Source organism: Tauraco erythrolophus, chromosome Z (genome assembly GCF_009769465.1).
Source record: "Tauraco erythrolophus isolate bTauEry1 chromosome Z, bTauEry1.pri, whole genome shotgun sequence".
In the NCBI taxonomy this organism is placed as follows: domain Eukaryota; kingdom Metazoa; phylum Chordata; class Aves; order Musophagiformes; family Musophagidae; genus Tauraco; species Tauraco erythrolophus.
This window is the reverse complement of record NC_141496.1, coordinates 68835139-68859105: the sequence shown is the minus strand read 5'-3', so window position 1 is coordinate 68859105 and position 23967 is coordinate 68835139.

The window sequence follows — 23967 nt, the reverse complement described above, 5'->3', positions numbered from 1 at the left end:
GGAAGTAATGAACGAACAGAGGATCTTATCCAACCCTTCCCAGTACAAAAGGCGCTTCCTAACTCAGGTCAAATTGACAAACACGAAACCATCGCCTGGAAGGTAGTCCAAGACCTGCAAACCAAGGTAGCACAATACGGCTTAGACTCTCCTCAGGTCATGCAGATCATCAGGATATTAAATACTGACCTACTCTCCCCATTCGACATTAAACATCTAGGTCAGGTATTATTTCAACCAGTACAATATACGGTCTTTGAGGCCAATTGGAGAAGAATGGCTGAGAGAGCTGCAGCCGGAAATATGCAATTACCCCCAACTGACCCCAGATACGGAGCTCCAGCAGATGCTCTACTGGGAGCCAACGCTTTCGCTGACCCTGATTTTCAAGCTACATGGCACCCCCAAGTTCTTGAGCAAGCCCAAAAGATCGGCGTGGGAGCTCTATTAAAGGGCATAGATATGGCTGCCCCAAAAACACGGTATGTGAAGATTTATCAGGGGCAGAAAGAACACTTTTTATCTTTCATAGAGAAAGTTGCTGCAGCCCTTGAAAAACAGGTCGAAGATGAAAACCTGAGACAACTACTATGTAAGCAGCTGGCAAAAGACAATGCCAATGAAGAATGTAGAAAAATCATAAATTCCTTGCCAGGGGAGCCTACACTAACAGAAATGATCGAAGCATGCTCTAAGCTAGAATCTGAAAGCTACAAGTCTGCTCTGGCCACAATTCTACGGCCTATTCAACCCAAAAATGCTGACCCGGAACCGAAAAGACAACCTAAGAGGGACAATAGACAAAGACAGGCGAGACATAGAAGAAACAAGGATAACAGGAAACCTGCTCGCTGCATAAGATGCGATAAGCCAGGCCATTCTGCGAGATATTGTGAATCCTTGTATCATGCCAATGGCCGACCCCTGACACGTTCGGGAAACTTCCCCAGGAGCGCAATGGGGATGTGCGCTCAGACAGAAATGTTTCCCCAGGGCATGATACCAACCCAGGCTTACTCAGCCAGCTTTCAGCCAGCACCCAGGGATCAGCCGGGGTGGATGTATGCACCGCAACAACAGTCGTCTTAGAATCCTGTCGGGTCTATAAGGTTCCCTTGGATGCGTTTGGGCCTCTAGGACATGGGCTAAGTGCATTATTGGTGGGAAGATCTAGTACCACCATTCAAGGGATCTTTGTTCACCCAGGAGTTATTGACGCTGACTTCACAGGACAAATTTGTGCGATGATTTCCACGCCCACCCCCCCTGTCACAATACCGGAAAAGACTCGGATCGCTCAACTTGTACCCTTCAAATCAAGTGTCCCTAAGGCAAAACAACAGAGTCGTGAAGGTGGTGGCTTTGGTTCCACAGGACTTCCGCAAGTTTACTGGACTGCGGATATCTCCAGCCAAAAGCCACAGATGACTTGCACCTTAATATTGCCAGATGCCCAGCCGTCCAGGATTCAGCTCCGAGGTTTGATTGACACAGGGGCTGATGTGACAATCGTCTCCTTCTCCGCATGGCCTCCTACATGGCCTTTAGCCCCCGCGGGGTCAGCCATTGCAGGACTGGGAGGAACCACACAGAGTTATCGAAGCGAACGACCTGTGGTGGTAAAGAATGCAGAGGGTCAAACAGCTACAATTCGGCCCTATGTCACTACAGCTCCACTCAACCTCTGGGGGCGGGATGTCTTGGCGGCCTGGGGAGTACGTATCGGGACAAATTTTTGATGGGGGCCACTGTACTGAAGGGCGCACAATATCCTACGTTGCCTTTGCGATGGTTAGCAAACAAACCCATCTGGCAACCCCAGTGGCCCCTACCAAAAGAAAAATTAGTCGCCCTTCATCAACTAGTTAAGGAACAATTACAACAGGGACACCTTGAACCTTCTACCAGTCCCTGGAATACGCCTGTCTTCGTAATTAAGAAGAAATCAGGAAAATGGAGATTGCTACAAGATCTCTGAAAAATCAATGCAGTAATGGAAAGCATGGGGGCATTGCAGCCTGGTATGCCCTCACCCACCATGATTCCAGCAGGGTGGGAAATCTTGATCATTGACTTGAAGGACTGTTTTTTCACGATCCCCTTACATCCTAATGACAAACCAAAATTTGCCTTTACCGTACCTGCGGTTAACAACGCTGAACCTGCAAAGAGATATCAATGGAAGGTCCTACCTCAGGGCATGAAGAACATCCCGACTATCTGTCAATGGAACGTTGCTCAAGCTTTGTCCGGAATCCGTAAGCAGTTCCCTGAAGCATACTGCTACCATTACATGGATGATATCCTGGTAGCAGCATCCACCCAGGACAAGCTGCTGAAGATACAGCCTCGGCTACTCACTGCTCTGCATTCTTATGGATTGCAAGTGGCTCCGGAGAAAGTTCAACAGCATCCTCCTTGGAGATATTTAGGAGTCAAAATTTTGGACCAAACTATACAACACCAAGAGGTGCAATTCTCGAGTTCTATTAAGACCTTGAATGACGCTCAGAAACTGTTGGGCGTCATCAATTGGTTACGTCCCTATCTAGGGCTAACCACGGCGCAACTTGTGCCGCTCTTCAATATTTTAAAGGGGGACCCTGAGTTGAATTCACCTCGAAAATTGACTCCTGAAGCGCGACGGGCACTAGAGGAGGTTCAACAGGCCATTTCTGCTCGTCAGGTTTACCGAATAGATCCCTCCATTGATATTACCGTTTTTATTACCACTCCAGATTCTCATCCAACAGGTATCATTGGCCAATGGAACAAACAGTGGTCTAACCCCTTGCATATTCTGGAATGGGTCTTTTTGCCGCACCAACCAAAAAAGACAGCATCTACGTTATTTGAATTAATTGCTTGTCTGATAATCAAATGCCGTCAGCGCTGTCTACAATTGGTGGCAGCAGATCCTGCAATAATTGTTCTGCCAGTACAGCAGGAATACTTTGAGTGGAGCCTTACTAACAGTGCTCCTCTCCAAAGTGCGCTGGAAAATTTCTCAGGACAAATTGCATACCATCTGCCTAGCCATAAATTGCTGCAATTGGCAAGATCGACAAGCTTTACCTTGCGGCCAAAAAATAGCCGAGTGCCAGTACAAGGACCCACCGTCTTCACTGATGGGTCTGGGAAAACTGGGAAAGCTATTGTTACCTGGAAGGAGGAATCTGAGTGGCAGGTGCTGGAAGGCCATGAGTCAGGCTCAGCCCAGTTGGTTGAACTGAGGGCTGTTGCCATGGCCTTTCAATGGTTCTCGCAGGTACCTTTGAATTTGGTCACCGATTCTGCTTATGTGGCTGATATAACGCAACGCTTAGATTGTTCACTTCTGAAAGAAGTGAATAATGCGGCTCTGTTCTCTCTGTTAAAAACCTTATGGTGTGCAATTCAAGATCGAGTTCACCCATATTACATCCTGCATATCCATAGTCATACTAATTTGCCAGGCTTTATAACGGAAGGCAACGCCAGGGCTGACATGCTAGCTAACCCCGCATGGGTAGCACCTCAGCCCGATAAAATCGCACAAGCCAAGGCATCGCATAATTTCTTCCATCAAAGTGCACATACCCTGCAGAAACAGTTCCACTTAACGCCCACTGAGGCTCGGGACATTGTCAGCGCTTGCGCTGACTGCCACGGACTTGCGGCACCTCTGCCATCGGGGGTAAACCCCAGAGGCCTAAAGGCCCTGCAGCTTTGGCAGACGGATGTAACGCATGTTCCTGAATTTGGCAGGTTTAAGTATGTGCACGTGTCTATTGACACTTTCTCCTCAGCTATGTGGGCAACTGCTCATACTGGGGAGAAAAGTCGCGATGCCATTGCCCATTGGAAACTCGCTTTTGCGGTCTTGGGCGTGCCTTTTTCTATAAAAACCGATAATGGCCCGGCCTACGTCTCACAGAAGACGCGGCAGTTTTTACAACTATGGGGTGTAAATCATACCTTGGGTATTCCGCATTCTCCTACTGGCCAAGCCATTGTTGAACGCGCTCATGGCACCTTGAAGCGTGTTTTAGAAAAACAAAAAGGGGGAATGCATGGAGAAACCCCACAGAGTCGCCTAGAAAAAGCGTTATACACAATTAACCATCTTACGGTGCCATCAAATTCAAATAATCCCATTATTTTGAATCACTTTCTTTCGTTGCAGTCTTCAGGCGAGACGCACCTGCCCCGAGCAAAAGTCTGGATACGGGACCTACTCACTAAGATGTGGGAAGGCCCATATGAGCTTATTGCTTGGGGTCGTGGGTATGCTTGCGTTTCCACAGATACTGGGATACGATGGCTACCCGCAAGATGCGTCCGCCCTGACCTGCAACATCAGAAACAGAACAGGCAACATCCGAATGATGGCCAGAATGGAGATCATCCATCAAATGACCCTTCTAATGGAAATAATGACATCGGCCATCAACCTGTTCCTTCCACGAGTAGAGACTAAATTTCAAGTCTCCGTCGGAGTCAGAATGTTAGAATTAATAACTAAATGTATGACTGTTTTGATAGATGTATCTCCCATGGTATTGCTGAAAAATCTCCCTGCTTGATTTAAACTAATCTTAAAACAAAAAGGGGGAATTGTGGAGAAACCTTTTGGCTGCTGCAGCATCCTGTGAAAGTTCTTTCCCTATGCAGGCTAACTAAGAAACACCTGTAGCTCGTTACACTGGGAAAGTTGCCTTGAAACAGGTGCTGTAGCATTCAGCCAATCACTCTGGGAGATGGATGGTCAAGTGACCAATAGCCTTGACCCATCTAGCAAATCATGTGACTCCTGACTATTTAAGGCAGGGCGTTTACTCCTAAGGGTGAGGCATTTCCTCCTGAGCCTTGGAGGAGTGTGGGCCTTCCTTAGAGTAGAGCCTAAAGCCTTAGCATTAGAACATTGGTCTGCTTGGAGCCGCCTGAAGACTTCCAGCTGCGACAACCAACCATCTTGCAATTCATTCACCTGGTCCTTCAATTTCTGTATCGTTTCATGAATTGATTCTGAGTGATGAGACAAATTCATACAACACATTCTTTCTAGTATCTCACAACCATGGCCATGCATTAGCAATAAAAAATCTATGGTAGCTCAATTTTGCAGCGTAGCATGTCTAAAGCGGAAGCTGCAGCATTAGTTTGTTTTGCAAGCCAACAACCCAACTTATTCAGTGTAGTTAACGCCTGTGTCTCTCCAACTCCTGGTGCAAATATAGAAGCTGCAATGATTTTAGCTGGTTCCCAAAATTCTGCTCTGGAATCACACTAGCTATCATAAGCATGCGTGCTTCGCCTATTCCGGATGTGTCTATGACTTAGGTTCATGGTGGTGTTGGGTATTTACATTCCTAAAGTCCCTATAGTACATAGATCTCCCCTTATATGCGAAGGAATACCCTGCTAAGCTCTATTATAGCCCTGCAGAAGCAGTTACTAGCATTTTGCTTTGATACAGCCTTGCAGAAGCAGTTACCAGCATATTGCTCCCCTTTCTGGGAGTCTTACTATCTCGGCTATGCCCAAGATTCCGCTGAGCAGGAGAGTGTCAATCAGCAGGGTCATCGTGGAGAAGGGAGGCAGGCACAGCACCTTCAGGGCGTCCCCTGTTTATCCACACAGTGTGCTCTGTAGCCTCCTTCAGCTCCGCTCTGAGCCATCCCTTTTACACCCTCAACAGAGTCTATGACAAAGGTACTGACACGGCGTTGCTGCACATGTGGCCAGTGCGTGCAACAAGGCTGCCCAGTATGTGCTCTGCTGGCCAACAGCGGTTTTTGCGAATCGCAACATGTTGTTCAATAACAATCCTCCCAGCTTCCTTTTTCAAAGTTACATGCTCACAACTGAGTCCAGTTTGTAATTCTTTGTCATTAATTTGATACCAGTCAATTCTTTTCCTTCCAGTAGTTATGGGTAAAATCCATACACCTTCCGATCGGAAAAAACACACAAAGCATATATACAAGCAACTTTCACACACATAATATACCAAACAATGAGAAACATAAAAACAGTTTATATATTAACATGAAATCTTCTATTACGAGTCTGTCCATTTGAACGATTCTCCTCATTCGGCGTTTCTGTGATCTCTGCTTGCTCTGCTAATTCTTGAATCTCCGCTTCTCTATCGTAGTTTCAAAAGTCCTGGTTGGCTTTACGTTTCTTGCTGGTAACCAGTATGGACCTGTGGGAAGAACACAAGCACACCCTCTTCCCCGTGTAAGCAGAGGCACAGGGCCATCCCATGAGTTGAGCCCAGTTTCTTATAATATACCGTTGTTTTTTCTACAAAAATGGCACTGGGTTTAAAATTATGATCCACAGCCGTAGTAAGTTGCCTAGAAGCAGACAAATTAAGAAAATTTAAAACACGTGTAGCTTTGTCTAAGGATTCTTGTGGGGAAATATATGGAAGGTTCCCCCTTTTTTGTTTATCAAGCATTTGTTTTAACGTTAAATGAGTTCATTCATTAACAGCTTGTCCCGTAGGCAAATGAGGGATACCGGTAGTGTGAGTCACTCTCCAATCCTGTAAAAAGGCACCATACTGGACCGTCTGTCCCAATTTTCTTTGGTACTCCCATGGTTTTCTCCAGTGTGAGTAGTAGCAACAACAAAGGCAGAAAACATATCAACAGTTACATGTACATATTTAGATCGAAGAAACGATTGAATATAAGTAATATCAGTTTGCCATAATTAATTTCCCGCAATGCCAATCGAGACGATCCAAGTTAAGATGTGCTGTCTCTTGGTAAAACCTGGGCCACGGGCAGCGGCCAAGCCGCCGCTCTCCAGGCGCGGCCTGCCGGGGGTGGCAGGGGGAAGCGGCGGCAGCAGCGGCGGCGGGGGGTCAGCCCTGCCTCTCCTCAGCCGGGTGGGGGGGGGGGAGTGGGGACGACGACCCAGCCGCCCTGTGCCGGCCGCCCCCCTTGTTGTTGCTGTTGTTGCTGTTGTTGTTGCCGCCGCGGCTCCGGCCGCTCGCGCTCCGTAACCGCCGCCGCCCCCTCCCGCCGAGAAGCACCATCAGCTGCAACAGAACCGGCGCAGCGGGGCACGCAGCGCGTCTCCGTCCCCTCCAGCCGCGGCTCGTTCCGCACATGAGCGGCAGCGCCGGGGGGGATCCGAGGGCGGCGCGGCTGTCGGGAGTGCCGGTGTACCGACATCGTTGGAAGGGGGGGAAAGCAATAAGTCTGTCTTTCCTTCGGGGCCCTGGATCAAAAGGATTCGATGATGGCTTTTCCAGGCCGGCAGCTCCGCACAGTTCCTCTGCCGGTGGGGCCGCGGGGGAGGCGGGGATGGGGCTGCTGGCTCTGCCGGTGCCAGCGGGACTGCCGGGCCTACCGGGGGAGGCGGACGCTGATGTCCCCTCGCCCTCGCTCTCTCCCGCCGCGCCCTTCAATGCCTCGAACACAGCATGCCAGGCTGTCAGCTGTCGCTGCACGGCAGCATCCCCACGGGTGGCTGCATCCCAAAGTTTAACGTCTATAGTGTCCCAAGTCCTTGTCATGTATATATTTGAAGAGTTTGCCTCCGGTACATGGGCTGATACCCAAACCAGGAGTACCAGGAGCTTTATCAAGTCAGTGCTGTTGACAGTGCCATTCTGTTTCTCTAGCACTTTTGTCAACACCTTAAATACAGACTTATGTTCTGTTAAAGCCATGCTTCCCATCGTTCCCAGTCATTTACCTCCTCCTGTTGAGGCAGTTGTTGCTTATTTTTTCTGTCTTTATGTTCTTATTTCTTCTTTCTTTTGGTTCCTAATTCTTCATGTCTCCCAATATCGAAGACCCCATCGTCCCTGGCTGCCCACCTGTATCCTTCAGGTGTCACTGGTCCAGACTCCAGCTCTTGTACCCCACTGTTAATTTCGGTCCGGACCGTTCGACTCTCCCCGCCGCCTCCTACACCGGTTCGTTCAGCCAGGCGCCGCCGCCGATCGCTCTCACACCGCGATTTCAAAGCCTGTCAGTTGACTTGAATATCAGGTCCCTGTTCGGGCACCATTTGCGATGGCTGAATACATGGACTCCGTAGATGTGATAGCAGAGTGACCTTTATTATTGTTATACAGACAGCTTTTATAGATTATTACTCTAGCCACGATGTGTCCATGCGCCCCTCACCCAGCTGTGATTGGTTACAAACAATAGTGCACGCACATATTTTAACTTTACTATTGTCTATGTCTAAAAAGGAGCTATTTTTCACCTGCTAAACTAAACATCATTTTCTCACACACTCTACATCATCTTCCCATACTCCCCATGTCAGTTTCTCACACTCCTGTGCTACTTCTCACACTCCCTGCACCAGCTGTTCACACTCCCTTTTCTTTCTCATCCTCTTTATCGGTGTTTTCCAGCTTCTTCAATAACACAGGCTTAAATCATCAAGGCTGGGCCCCAACGGTAACTGTGTGTATGATTCCACAATCATCTCGTTCCAAACCCCCCTTCCATGGGCAAGGAAACCCTCCACTACACCAGGTTGCTCAAAGCCTCACCCAACCTGGCCTTGAACACTTCCAGGGATGGGGCATCTACAGCTTCTCTGGGCAACCTGTTCCAGTACCTCACCATCCTCAATGTAAAAAATTTCTTCCTTATATCTAATCCACATCTACCCTCTTTCAGTTTAGAGCCATTCCCCCTTGTCTTCTCTGGGCAACCTGTTCCAGTGCCTCACTACCTCATTGTGAAAAAATTCCCTCTTTATATCCGACCTAAATTGACCTTCTTTTAGATCAAAACCATTGTCCTTATCCTGTCATTAAAGGCCTTGGTAAAAAGTCTCTCTCCATCTTTCTTATAATCCCCCTTTATATATTGAGAGACCACAATGAGGTCTCTCTAGAGACTCCTCTTCTCCAGGCTGAACAACCACAACTTTCTCAGCCTTTCATCATAGCAGAGGTATTCCATCTCTTTGTCCATTTTTGGGGCATTCCTCTGGACAGCTCCGTGTTGTTCTTCTGCTGGGGGCCCCAGAGCTGGAATTAGTACTCCAAGTTGGATCTCAAGACAGCAGAGTAGAGGGCGGAAAATCACCTTTCTCCTCCTGCTGGCCATGCTACTTTTTATGCAGCCCAGGATACATTTGGCTTTCTAGGCTGCAAGTGCACATTGCTGGCTCATGTCCAATTTACACAAAGCAGTATTCCCAAGTTTTTCTCCACAGAGATGCTCTCAATCAGGTCATCCTCCAGTATGTACTGATGCCAGAGATTGCCTTGACCCAGGTGCAGAACCTTGCTCTTGGCCTCTTTGGACTTCATGAGGTTCATATGGGCCCACTCCTCAGGCATGTCAAGGTCCTTCTGGATGGCAACCCATCCCTTAGGCATGTTAACTGAACCAGTAGCTTAGTGTCAGCAGCAAACTTGCTGAGGGTGCACTCAATTTCACCTTCTATGTCATTGATGAAGATATTAAATAATACTGGTCTCAGCACAGACCCTTGAGAGACATCACTCATTAGTGTTTTCCAGTTGTATATTAAGCCATTGACTGCAACTCTTTGGACATGACTATCCAGCCAATTCCTTACCTGTCTGGCTGCCTGTGGAAAAATAACAGAAATTGGAGGAATGAGAGAACATTGTCTCCCCAAGTTCAGCTTACATCTCCATATAAGCTGTAATATTAGAGCAGCTTTGAAGTGAGACACAGTTGCTGCTCCCAGGAATGTAATGCGCTTGGAATGGACGAGGCCTGCATGTGGCCTAACAGAACATACAATATCCTTGAAATGGGGAGTAGAGTGGTATGGAGATACCATGGTTCACTCCTGTTATCAGGGATAAAGAATGTCTAGTAAAGATAACCTCATAGCTGCCATCAAGGAAGATGAAACACAACTGCTGCCTCAGGAATGATGGTGAAATCATGTCCTGAAGCCAAACTTTGCTCATTATAATGTCATTATAATACCAAAACACACCTCCATCTCAAAAGCTACCTGTCTCTGGGCTGCAACCACCCCTCACTGAGCATGCGCTCTGAATTTCTTCTTGCCTATACCTTTAAATCGAAGCGAGGAAAATTTACACCAATCCTAATAAAGGTATGTATGACTAGAGTCACTCAAGCTCCACCTGGAAGTAAAAAACTGTATCAAAATGACTTAAGAGAAGGAGATGTGGGGAGAAGAACTCCATCGGAATGACTGGAACCAGTCAATGAGCTGGACATCTCTTCTCCCCCCACTAGAGACATCCATTGGGTAAGAGCTCTGTGTTATGTGTGCTTAGTTACTAACATCTTGCTAGCTATTTAAAATCATCACTGATCAGTTCTGTTTGTATATCGTTCCAAATCTGTTTTCAGAATCAGTATCTTATCACTGGCTATCCTCAAATCTGTATGTTGTTCATGAACGTATATGATAAAATTAGTTTATCTATAAATATGAGTTTCCGTAAACTTCGATAATTGATACAGAGGATATAAGAGATTTTTCCCAATGTTGCTGTTTGTGAGGGTCCCTGAATAGGTTTTTCGACCACCCTTCGACCTTGCAGACTGTCCAGAGGGATTTATCCCAGTGACGCTGTCAGCGTAAGCCTGACAGACCCATCAAATTGCAAAGGGTTGGAGGAAATTCCCCTTCTGCTTAAACGGGGTGTCGCAGACGTGTTGGGTACAAGAATCTCATCTTTCTTGAGAAATGGGCTGACTGGTCAAATTGAAAATGGCTCAGAGCAGTCTCCTTCTCTGTCCTCTATTGACCCAACATTGTACCTTATTGTGACACAGTTCATCCATCAAACCAATATATCTCCAATGTAGAGGCAAGAGTGTTGTGGGGGAACATATTAAAGGTCTTACAGAAGTCCAGGGAGCTCTTCTCTTGTGCACTGATGCAATTACTTCATCATAGAAGGCCACTAGATTAGAACTTCTGAAGATAAGTAGCAATTTATTTCTTGTGTAAACAGGATGATAGCATGTTATTATGAAGTTTGAACACACTAAATTTGAAGTAGATATTTTCCAGAGATGAAGATCAAGTCTGAGATTTTATGAAACATAGGTGTTCTGTTTTCTTTCCCGACAAATGTTGCACTGTGAAACCTTACATTAGTGACACATGCTTCATTTATTGTCACTGCCGCTGCTGATTTCTGCTTTACTTGAGCTGGCATAAGACTGCAAAAGAAGGACAAACAATGAAAAAAAGACCATATAGCCACTGAGTTACTTGGAAAATTTAGTAGAGCAAATTCTGTTCATACATATGAATGAATTTCAACTGATTTCAATAAGTTTTCCTCGTAACAGCTATGAACAGTGTAAGCACCTGTTTACTAACATAATAGAATTATTTAATAATGCAGTACATTTCTAGTTTTTCACAAACACTTCCAAGATTGAAAGACACAATTTGAAGCCCTTCAAATAAAAAAAAAAATATTGTAGACTGAAAAATTTCAGTAGTCATACACACTAATTTTAATGGATGCACATTTTCCTAGAGTATCAGGGGAAAGCAGAGTTTATGGTAAGTTTAGACTAGAAACTTGACATTTTATTAACCAGTTCTCAAAAAGCATCTATCTATCTATCTATCTATCTATCTATCTATCTACCTATCTACCTATCTACCTATTTTTAAAAATAGATGAGTGGAATAGTTTATTCATCATCATAAATGTGTATAAACTATTTTTTTAAAGATAATTATTCATTAAAGAACATAATTAAGTGACTCGAAAACCTTAAACCTTAAAAATTTCTTCTCCTCTGTGCTGTCTGTGTAGAAATTACTAGTGTAGGGAACAGGAAAGATCAGTAAAAAGACAGTAACCGGTCAGTAGCATATTAATTTCTATAGGAAAAATATAATCGAGCAGAAAAAATTTCCCTTTTTTATTATTGTAATGATGATGATCATGACTACAAATCACACAAATGACGGAAAGTCCACTGAAAACAGTCAATTATAAATCCTTGACATTTTTATAGTCAGCTGAAAGACTTATGTATGCAATTTACTGTTCCTTAGTTCCTTCTCCATTTTTTTGAAAAATTTTTACAAAAACTGCAAAAGCACTTGCTTACTTTAAGTGCACATGAACGTTATATGCATAAAATCATGGCAACTTTGACACTCAGACTTTATGGAAATGCATGCTACAAAAATGCTTCTAAATAATAAGTAAATAAACATAAATCCTTTTACACAATGTAAACATAATCCACACATTAGCGTTTTGCCACAATAATGACAAATATACAGATGAATTCTTTTATCATATCCTTACATAGCAGTGACAGAATTAATGCTTTAAAATAACAGAGTTGCTCAGAAATGTCAGAGTATTAGAAAACATTTAGCAACAAATAGTTATTAAACTGTCAACATTGCAAGAAAACCTCAGAGGTGACTGTAATTCACTTCACTTTCTAATGAGTAGTACCATAACTGTTATTTTAATTAAAAAGCAATCTTACCCAGTGCAAATAACAGAAAATGTTTACTATGCTGGTTGATCCTCTGACAAGTTAATAATTTCAAATTCATTTACCTACAAAAGTAATCGGAACATTACTTCTCAGGTAATTAAGAGGTTAAAGACCCTATGCACATCAAACAACATGAATACACTTCAAGGTCAGGAAAGAGTAAGACCATTAATAAGAAATGTATGCTTTTAGATTTTGTCCACTTTCATGTTGCTGCATGGCTGGGTCTGGAAGTGTAAGCTCATTAGGAAATAGGACATTACAGCTGAGGTATTTGTAAAGTAGGAGAGAAGAAATTTAAAAAGTTAGGAAAACAAAAATAAATTTTTATTTCAAAAGTTTTTCTGAAGCCATACCGTAGTATATAAAAATGAAGATTATCCCAGGTCTGATCCTCTGTCTGCTGATACAAATAGTATCCCCAAATGAGATGATCCAGAGAATTAGCTCTGCTGATTCAAAATTCTTTGAAGTTACTGTTAGTATGAGCTCTCTAGCAGAAGGTGAAGATCTATCGAATATGAAGAAGAACTTATCTTTAATATTCTTTTAAGACAATTAAAATGAATAAATCCAAGCTTTAGCTATAAACATAAAAAAAATGCTTCTTAGTAACAGTGATTTTCCTTCATAAAGTCATATGAATTTAATGAAACTCCCAGCGCAAAAATAGGGATAGACAGACGGACGGATGGATGGATGTTTTTTTTGAAGCTTCAGCTCAGAAATATTTTCCATCATGTTAAGATTAAATTTTATACCAAAATTTTAATTTTACATACATTGCTTCAGTTATTTCAGTACTGAATCGTAGCGTGATAGCAACAGCACATAATATTATAAAAGTTTCAACTGTTTAAAAGTTTGAAGAGGAAATTAAGCTCTTGCTAAACTAATTAAAAATCCGGCTTTCAATATTTTACCAAAATGACTGCAGGCCAATAAAAAAAGATATTAAGACCAGATTCTACTATAATAACTCTACTTACCCATATCAATACACATGCTGAGCTGATACTCACTGATACTCACTGATTATAAAATTATGCAAATATTATTAAACACATGAATGAAAATACCCATAAAATTAAGGGTCAAATGAAATAGGAGAAGTTATAAGAAATGTAGTGAAATTAATCCCAGCATTATTAGATCTGCATAGCTATTTTCACACAGGCATTTGCACTTAACTGGCACATCTATTGATATTTAATAGATCACAGTGTAAACATCTAAATCCAGTGTCACTCAATAGCATTTACAGTTATTAAAGCAGATCTGAACTACAGAACTGGAAGCACATGGTAGAGTGGAATTTGTGTTTTAGTAAACAAAGGTACTAGTAACAAAATAAAAAAGCATAAATCAGAAAGAGAGAACAACTAGATAGTATTTTTGTTTTGTTTGACATGTGTGAGGTGTTTTTTCTTATTATAGTTTGAGTCTTTTTAGATATTTTAAAATGAAATTTCTTTGGAAAGTATCTGAACACCACTTTGAGCTTTATCTTTCACCAGTTTTCAGTGCCTGTCTAGTCAAGGTTCTTTTGCATATTATTTGAAGGTATGCTGTCACTTCTATGCTACTTCTTTTTGTAATGCTGGAGCACCATTCTTTGAGAATACTGTCTTTTTTTTTTTTTCTTCTGTAAAGGTCTCTGCATGTCAGGATCCCCACAGACATTAAACAGATTAATGACAACTACTAGATAAAAGTCTATAAATGAAACTCTGGTTTAGAAAGCTAAAGTTCAGTCTTCTTCCAATGCTTTCCACAAAGCTTAGTTCCTTCTCTTCCTTCTTCCTTCCTCTATAAACATGTTGCTCTTCTTGTGGAGTTGACATCTAGCTTAATGTAAAGGTTATACTCAGATTTTAAATTATTTTTAAATTAATTTCTATGATCAAAGAACTGGAAGATCAAAGTGTCAGCTTTATAGACCATTTTAACAAAAAAATAACAAGTAACTGAGTACAAATACTTGTGAAGTAAACAACCACCAGGGAAGTTATCTTTGCCTATTGATTTAAGTTTATAACTAATGCCATAAAGACACCTGTCTGCATTAAACAACATGAGAAAGAAAAGATTGTCAAAAATTTTATCAGAAAGATGAATATCAATGAGGTTTCAAGTCTTTGGTTGATATGTATTTTGCATGAGAAGCTGTTAATCATACTAAATTACAATCTTCATTGATATTGTTTCCTTACATTGTTGTAAATTATTAGATAACGTTGCTATTAGTCTGATTCAGAGCTTCTCAAAATGTGTTTCTTTCCCTAAGTTGTAGCAGTAATTTCTAAATTCGTATTATTTTACACAAGTTCTGAGTTACATGGTAGAGTATTAATCATAGTAGATTTTACTTTCTCTTGAATCTCATTGCAATATAGGAGTCTAGATTTGATTTTCCCGCTTTAAATTACAAGACGTTTTGAAGAAAATGTTCATTTGTGAAGATTGAACACTTTTCATTCATTTCACAATTTTTCAACCTTAAACATAGTTGATGTTAATATTTCCAAAGTATCTACCTGATATTTCCACTTCGAAAAAAATTATCATAAATTATTCCTTATGATGCATAGAGAAGCAAAGATCTGCAAGGTGTCCTAAATGGCCAGAACCAGCTACCAGTGGGAAAAAAAAAAGAGGAGCTGATACTATCCCCACCCTTTAGCTCTATCCCAACCTATAGCTGCTTCCATCTCAGAGTATACAGGAGCCTAACATGACTTCTCTTTCCTTAGTAACGTCTACTGGATTTCTGTTCCTGAACTTGCCTAGACTTTCCTGGAAACTTTATTCACAGCATTCTTTGGCAGGAATTATTTGGAACTGTGCTTCCTGCCATGCAAAGATGTTTTCTTTTGTGTTCAGCCTGATTTCACTCCTGGTTCCACTAGCTTCATGTCATATACGTACTGTAAAAGCCAAGACGAGGTGTGACAGTGCCTTGTGAGGCATCAGAATTCTGTTGTTTCTAAGGAATGATTAATTTAGAATCATAGATCATAGAATGGTTAGGGCTGGAAGGGACCTTCAAAGGTCATCTAGTCCAACCCCCCTGCAAGGAACAGGGATATTTCCAACTAGATCAGGTTGCTCAGGGCCTTGTCCAACCTGGCCTTGAACGTCTCCAGGGATGGAGCATCCACCACCTCTCTGGGCAACCTGTTCCAGTGTTCTACCACTCTCATAGTAAAAAATTTTTTCCTAATATCCAACCTGAACCTACCTCCCTCTATTTTAAAACCATTACCCCTTGTCCTATCATAACTGGCCCTCCTGAACAGCCTCTCCCCATCTTTCCTGTAGGCCCCCTTGAGGTACTGGAAGACCGCTATAAGGTCACCCCGGAGCCTCCTCTTCTCCAGGCTGAACAGCCCCAACTCTTTCAGCCTGTCCTCATAGGAAAGGTGCTCCAGCCCTCTTATCATCTTCGTGGCCCTCCTCTGGACCCTCTCCAACTGGTCCATGTCCTTCTTATGTTGGGGACTCCAGAACTGGACGCAGTACTCCAAGTGAGGTCTCACAAGGGCAGAGTAGAGGGGGAGAATCACCTCCCTCGACCTGCTGGCCACACTCCTCTTGATGCAGCCCAGGACGCGGTTGGCCTTCTGGGCCGCAAGAGCACATTGCCAGCTCATATTGAGCTTCTCGTCCACCAGTACTCCCAAGTCCTTCTCCTCAGGGCTGCTCTCGATCCAGTCACCACCCAGTCTGTATTTATGCCTGGGATTGCCACGACCCAGATGTAGGACCTTGCATTTGGCCTGGTTAAACTTCATGAGGTTGGTACGGGCCCACCTCTCCAGCCTGTCAAGGTCCCTCTGGATGGCATCCCTCCCTTCCAGCGTGTCAACGGCACCACACAGCTTGGTGTCATCGGCGAACTTGCTGAGGGTGCACTCCATGCCACTGTCCACATCACCGACAAAGATGTTGAAGAGGGCCGGGCCCAACACGGACCCCTGAGGGACGCCACTCGTGACCGGTCTCCACTTGGACATTGAGCCGTTGACCACTACTCTCTGAGTGCGGCCATTGAGCCAATTCCTTATCCACCGAGTGGTCCATCCATCAAACCCATGACTCTCTAATTTAGAGAGAAGAATGTCGTGCGGGACAGTGTCAAAAGCTTTGCACAAGTCCAGGTAGATGACATCCATTGGTCGACCCTTGTCCACCGATGCTGTCACCCCATCGTAAAAGGCCACCAAGTTGGTCAGGCACGATCTGCCTTTGGTGAAGCCATGTTGGCTGTCACCCACCACCTCCTTGCTCTCCATGTGCCTTAGCATGGTTCCCAGGAGAATCTGCTCCATGACCTTGCCAGGCACAGAGGTGAGGCTGACCGGTCTGTAGTTGCCCGGGTCCTCCTTGTTCCCCTTTTTAAAAATGGGGGTTATGTTCCCTCTCTTCCAGTCATCGGGGACCTCGCCAGACCGCCACGACTTCTCGAATACAATAGCCAGTGGCTTGGCAACTTCATCCGCCAGTTCCTTCAGGACCCGCGGATGGATCTCATCAGGGATTTAAATGGCTAATAGATGGAGAAGCAGACCCACCACTGCCTGCCGAGGACCACTGCATTAGAAACAGATCATAGCACTGATAAAGACAGACTTCATCACTGACATACTTGTTCACTCCCTAGATTCTTAGTGAACTAAAACCTCTTTGGGGTACTTATTTCATTAATTTCATTATTTCATTCTTTAATTGAATAGAGTCAAAGCCCTTTGGGAGTTTGGCATTTCCTTTAACTGATCCTCAGCATTGTTCTCTATGTCTGTACAATAATGCTTGAATTTCAATTTTTGTAGTAACTTATCCTCCTTTAGATGAACTTTGACTTGGCAAGGCAGTTGCCAAACTGTGACAAAAAAAACCCCAAACACAGCCATGATACTGTAGTTCCAAGGCTCTGTTTATAAATAAGACAGGAGTGATGAGACCACAGCAGTGGCAGAGGTTTGAGTATATGGAGCGCAAGGTATGTGTATCTAGAGTACCTGTTACTGTGATCTATTGGTCAGACTTTAAGGTTTTATCTTAATCAGGACATTTAGAGCTTTAATATCAGACTACAGTAGACCTTATTAGTAAGTATTCTGTGCACAACTGTAAAGCTGTAGAGACACCTGGGGTTCTTAACAGTGTACTGTTTGTGTAAGAAAGAGATATCTGAAAAATATCTGTCTTTGAATTGGCTCCAGTATAGCTCCAACCTGCCAATGTTCTTAAGGAAAAAGCAGGCCAAAGAGGATATCTATTTTAATATATTTTGTGTTCAGATCTTCCTGTGGTGATATAATTTCTTTTAATGCACAAATATGAGAGCTTGATCATTTTGAGTTTGTTCAATTCTAGTGATATGGCCCTGTAGTGATGATAAAATATATAATAGAATCATAGAATCATAGAATCGTTAGGGCTGGAAGGGACCTTCAAAGGTCATCTAGTCCAACCCCCCTGCAAGGAACAGGGATATCTCCAACTAGATCAGGTTGCTCAGGGCCTCATCCAACCTGGCCTTGAACGTCTCCAGGGATGGAGCATCCACCACCTCTCTGGGCAACCTGTTCCAGTGTTCTACAACTCTCATGGTAAAAAATTTTTTCCTAATATCCAACCTGAATCTACCTCCCTCTATTTTAAAACCATTACCCCTTGTCCTATCACAACTGGCCCTCCTGAACAGCCTCTCCCCATCTTTCTTGTAGGCCCCCTTGAGGTACTGGAAGACCGCTATAAGGTCACCCCGGAGCCTCCTCTTCTCCAGGCTGAACAGCCCCAACTCTTTCAGCCTGTCCTCATAGGAAAGGTGCTCCAGCCCTCTTATCATCTTCGTGGCCCTCCTCTGGACCCTCTCCAACTGGTCCATGTCCTTCTTATGTTGGGGACTCCAGAACTGGACGCAATACTCCAAGTGAGGTCTCACGAGGGCAGAGTAGAGGGGGAGAATCACCTCCCTTGACCTGCTGGCCACGGTCCTCTTGATGCAGCCCAGGACGCGGTTGGCCTTCTGGGCCGCAAGAGCACATTGCCGGCTCATATTGAGCTTCTCGTCCACCAGTACTCCCAAGTCCTTCTCCTCAGGGCTGCTCACGATCCATTCTTCGCCCAGTCTGTATTTGTGCCTGGGATTGCCATGACCCAGATGTAGGACCTTGCACTTGGCCTGGTTAAACTTCATGAGGTTGGTACGGGCCCACCTCTCCAGCCTGTCGAGGTCCCTCTGGATGGCATCCCTCCCTTCCAGCGTGTCGACGGCACCACACAGCTTGGTGTCATCGGCGAACTTGCTGAGGGTGCACTCCATGCCACTGTCCACATCACTGACAAAGATGTTGAAGAGGGCCGGGCCCAACACGGACCCCTGAGGGACGCCACTCGTGACCGGTCTCCACATGGACATCGAGCCGTTGACCACTACTCTCTGAGTACGGCCATTGAGCCAATTCCTTATCCACCGAGTGGTCCATCCATCAAACCCATGCCTCTCTAGTTTAGAGAGAAGAATGTCGTGCGGGACAGTGTCAAAAGCTTTGCACAAGTCCAGGTAGATGACATCCGTTGGTCGACCCTTGTCCACCGATGTTGTCACCCCATCATAAAAGGCCACCAAGTTGGTCAGGCACGATCTGCCTTTGGTGAAGCCATGTTGGCTGTCACCCACCACCTCCTTGCTCTCCATGTGCCTTAGCATGGTTCCCAGGAGAATCTGCTCCATGACCTTGCCAGGCACAGAGGTGAGGCTGACCGGCCTGTAGTTGCCCGGGTTCTCCTTGTTCCCCTTTTTAAAAATGGGGGTTATGTTCCCTCTCTTCCAGTCATCGGGGACCTCGCCAGACCGCCACGACTTCTCAAATACAATGGCCAGTGGCTTGGCAACTTCATCCGCCAGTTCCTAATACTCAACATTATTCTCCTTTATCTTTTCCTGTATTGCTGACATAACTTTCAACAGTCATGTGAGATACACTAACTGAGAAGCGAGGTTAGCTCTGGTGTCAGTATCACAACCTGAAGACTAATAGTGGAACTCCATATATTAAATGTTTAATTACTTGTTTAAAATATCTCTTTTGGTATGACTATGTTTAGGATGCTTTTCTCTAATTTCCTTATTCCACTACCTGACATATTGCCCCACAGAAGTCTCTTGAGCTCTTGTAAACTCTTCAATACAGTGTGATATCAAAGGCATACCAAATCCTCATATGCAAAGAGGAAAATCTAATTAAACCCTGATAAAGTGTTCATCACTGACTTCTTGGAGACAGTGCTTGTCTTCTGTCTTCTCTGTTCCAGAAGCTAAGGTTTGGTGGCTTTAAAGGTGTTTAGCCCAGGCACCAGCTAAGCTGCCACAAGGCCGCTCGCTCACTCCTCCCCTCAACGAGGTGGAGAGGAGAAAAATGTAACAGAAGGACTGAGGGTTGAGACAAGAACAGGGAGGGATCACCCACCAACCATGGCCCTGGGAAAAATAGACTCAGTATGGGGACAAATCAATTTAATTCGTTAGCAGCTCATTCAGAGAGGATAACAAGAAAAAAGCCCGATCTTAAAAAGATCTTCCCCCCACTCCTCCCTTCTTCCTGGCTCCACCTCCTGCGCCAGTGGCACAGGGGTACGGACAATGGGGAGTTGCAGGTCAGTTCATTAAACATTGTTTCTGCTGCTCCTTTCTTAAAGGAGGAAGACTCCTTGCATTCTTTTTCACTTGCTCCAATGCATCACCTCCTCATGAGATAGTCCACAGACTTCTCCAACATAAGTCTTTCCCACAGGATGCAATCCTTACCTGTCAGATTACTCCAGCATGGGCTTCTTCCCCAAGGAGTCATGGCTCCTTAGGGAGCCACCACCTGCTCTGGCAAGGGGTTCTCCATGGCTTTCAGATGTCTCTCCACCTCGTTGCCATCCTCCAGCAGCTCACGGAGACCATTCTCTATAAATTCCTTCAGGCACAGGCATCTCTGCTCCAGTGTGGGGTTGTCCAAGAACTGTGCGTGAGTCTCTGCTCCACTGTGAATCTCCACGGGCGGCAGAGGAGCCACCTGCCATCTCACCATGTGTTGCAGGGGAATTTCAGATCCAGCACACCTCCTCCCATTCCATCTTCACTGTCCTTGGTGTCTGTGTGGCCGTTCTCTCTCAGGTCTCAGTCCTCTCTTTACTGCAGTCATCTTCAGTCAGGTAGTGGTGGCCCCGTGCAGGCCAGCAACCCAATTCCCCTCTCTCTTCAGTGTAGGTCCAGCCTCCCTCGAGCTCCCCTGTGCCCATCTTAAATAGGGCATTCACAGAGGCTCTGACTGGCTCAGCCCTGGCCTGAGGGGATGGGGAGTGTCTCACCTGTCTGACCCGTTTTGGAGCCAGGGAAGCTTTTCACAGCTATTTACAGGGGCCATTTCCACAGCCCCTCCCATGCTGCAAAAAACCCATCATGTAAATTCAGCACATTAAGTTTTTTTCACACCTACTTAAAGGGGCTATTTCTGCAGCCCTTCCTGTAAACCCAGCACAAAAGGTCAGAATATATAAAGAACATGGAGATGCAAATGTTTGTGGATCTCTAAAAGACTTTCCAAATATTATGTATCCTTAAGTAATACTGGCTCAGAAGTTGAATAAGTGGATAAATATGTTCTTGGCATGTCTGTTCTATTCCCAGATTCAAATTGGAATTTTTGAAACATTTCTGAAGCTTATTCATTCTAACATCTCACGTCTCTGTTTTATGTAATAAATCTATACTTAATAAGAGAAAAAAACTTCTATATTTTGCCTCGAATCTTACAGAACATTATCTCCAAACAGTTTGGAATAGTCAAGTCTATCTTTTCAACATTACAGAATGATTTTTAGCTAGAAGACAGACTTGAACTCAGGTGTGCAAGGTTCACGTCTTAACACTTGTTAGCCTCAGAAAACAAACATCACTTAAAAAAAGCAATAAAAATTATTCCGATCAGATGCCACAGAAGACACACAATAAGAGAAACAGGATTGAGAGGAAGGTATTTTTTGTCACCACACAATCCAGTTCCAAAAGTCATGACAGTCTGCAACACAGAGTTCAGTAAAGATGAGAGCCAGTAAAGGAATAAAGGAAATTTAGAGGACAAAGTCAAGAAACAAGTTAAGAGAAAATGAGTGTAGAGAATGGGAACGGGAAAGAGTTAACTTTCAAGGCTGCCTAAACATAGAAACGTCTTTAGGATCTTTGGAAGAGGAAAACACATTTCTGAATGCTATTTTTTCTTCTTCTGCCACAGATAGGGAGGACTGCAAGTTGTATATGAAACGATCAAGTATATTTCATTTTTAAAGCTCTGCTGCAAAGTTGTTGCTACAATATTTTATAGTGTTTCTTTCTTTTTTTTTTTCCTTAGAAGACTAGACAGTCCAATTTAGATAATAATAATGTTCCCTTCGAAATGGTAACAATCATATATAACCTGGCCTGAGGTATAGCAATATCTATTGTTCTTTGTTTTTCTATATAACACAAGTTGTTTTTAATTCATTTTTATATCGTACTAATGAAGAAGTTTGCAGTGGTTAATAGCAGAGTTGGAAATGTTGCATAATATATAGTGTTATAAACACATCGGGTTTTTCTTCAAACTCTTTCTTATTTATTTTATGGAAGAGTTTCCTAGGGGGAGAAACTTTGTCAGTTGTACCCAGGACTGTTCTAGCATAATTGTCAGTCACTACTTATTCTGTCTATGTGGAAATCAACGTACATTTTAAATGTTCTGTTTCCGATCACATTTGGTTTGGATTAAAAACCAAAGGATATTCTTCTTTCTCTAGTTTCTCTTAATTCTCAGCTTTTCTGTTCCCTGACAGCAAAATGATGTTGTTGATTTGGTCTAAATAACTCTCCATTTATGCCTTTTCTCATTTCACTTATTATCTTTTAAAATCTCACTGGTTTTCTATACTGGCCAAAATGAACTTGAATATAGTCTTGTTAAACTATTCGCTTTATGGTCAGGAAAATTTAAAAATTTCTAAAGACAAAGAAAGAAGCCCAAGAACTTCACAAGATTTAAGTATTTTCCCAAATTATTGTTCAAAATGTACTGCTTAATTTTTTTTAACCTTAAAAACAACGTGTATTTTTTCATTAATGCCTCTATAAATTGACCTGAAGCATAAATCAGGCTTTAAAATAAGCTATGAAAGATTCACTTGGATTAATTATTTGCTTATATAATAAATGTTTCAAAAATTCCCCGGATTTTCAGAATCCAGTCATGTTTCCTTGACATCAGGAGATGCACATGCATATGTTCATACCAAACATGAAATCTTGTGAAGACAGACAGAATTTATATTCTGTCCCTATAAAACAGCAAGAATCTTCTCAGAAACATTTTTTTCTTTCCAATGCCGGGAAGAAACAGTTCATAAAATTCAGATATAACTAATCGCCATAATCCCCAATTACCTGTTCCATAATTTAATGTGAAATAATCTGAAATTACTACCACATGATTAGCCTGTTGTAGCAAACATTGAAAATTTAGAAATTACTTTTACAGTTAGGTGTCATATATGTTCTGTTGAGAGTAAACAACTGACTAAAATCTTTTAGTATGAAAAATAGAAGAAAGGCCAGAGTATACATAAAAATTGAAAAGCTAACAGGTAGTCCTGTTTATTGGCATTCCTGCATAATGTTTGGTATTTTGATGTACTGCTAGTACACATGTGGAGAGTGTTTCAACAGCTGTTGAGAGTTAGTTATACTGACCCTAGTGCTGCTCTCAGTCAGTTGTCAGTTTCAGTATGTGCAGCTATTTTTGTCCTTCGGGCACAATGATAAAGCTGATGCTGTTTTTTCTGACACAAGTCTTCAATAGCTAATAGAGCTATGGTCTAGGAGCATAAACCATAACACGTTATGGCTGATTAAGTATGTAAGGAACACAAATCTTTAAACAAACCAGTTAGATACCAAACTGAACTTTTGGACATGGGAGGTTTCAGCACCTGGTACCACAGGGACAAGCATCTCTGTTACTGCAAACAGTTATACAGAAAATGTGCAAATCTCAGTCTTTGCCGTAACTGCTGGTGCTTGTGGCACTAATATAGAATCATTAATAGCTTCTGGAGCTAGTGTGATGACACTCCATTGCCCTCCTCTTCGTCCCTACTCTGAAATGTTTCTGTCAAGGTGGATCAGAGGTACAGATCTCCCTAGTCTGGCAGTCCTTGGCTAGAGTGTGGTCTAAAATTCAAATAGAAATTGTAAGTAGAGGTCTGGTTTGCCTCTGATTTCACACTGTGCCTGTGTGGCCCATCTCCATGTGTCATTTCATCATAAGAAAGATGAAAACTGTTCAGCACTGAAAACCACAACTACAGAAAATGTGGAAACATTTCCTGATTACATTTAACATTACCACTTACCTGGTGTAAGGTGGAAATAAGCTATACAAAAGTATTAATCAGCATATTT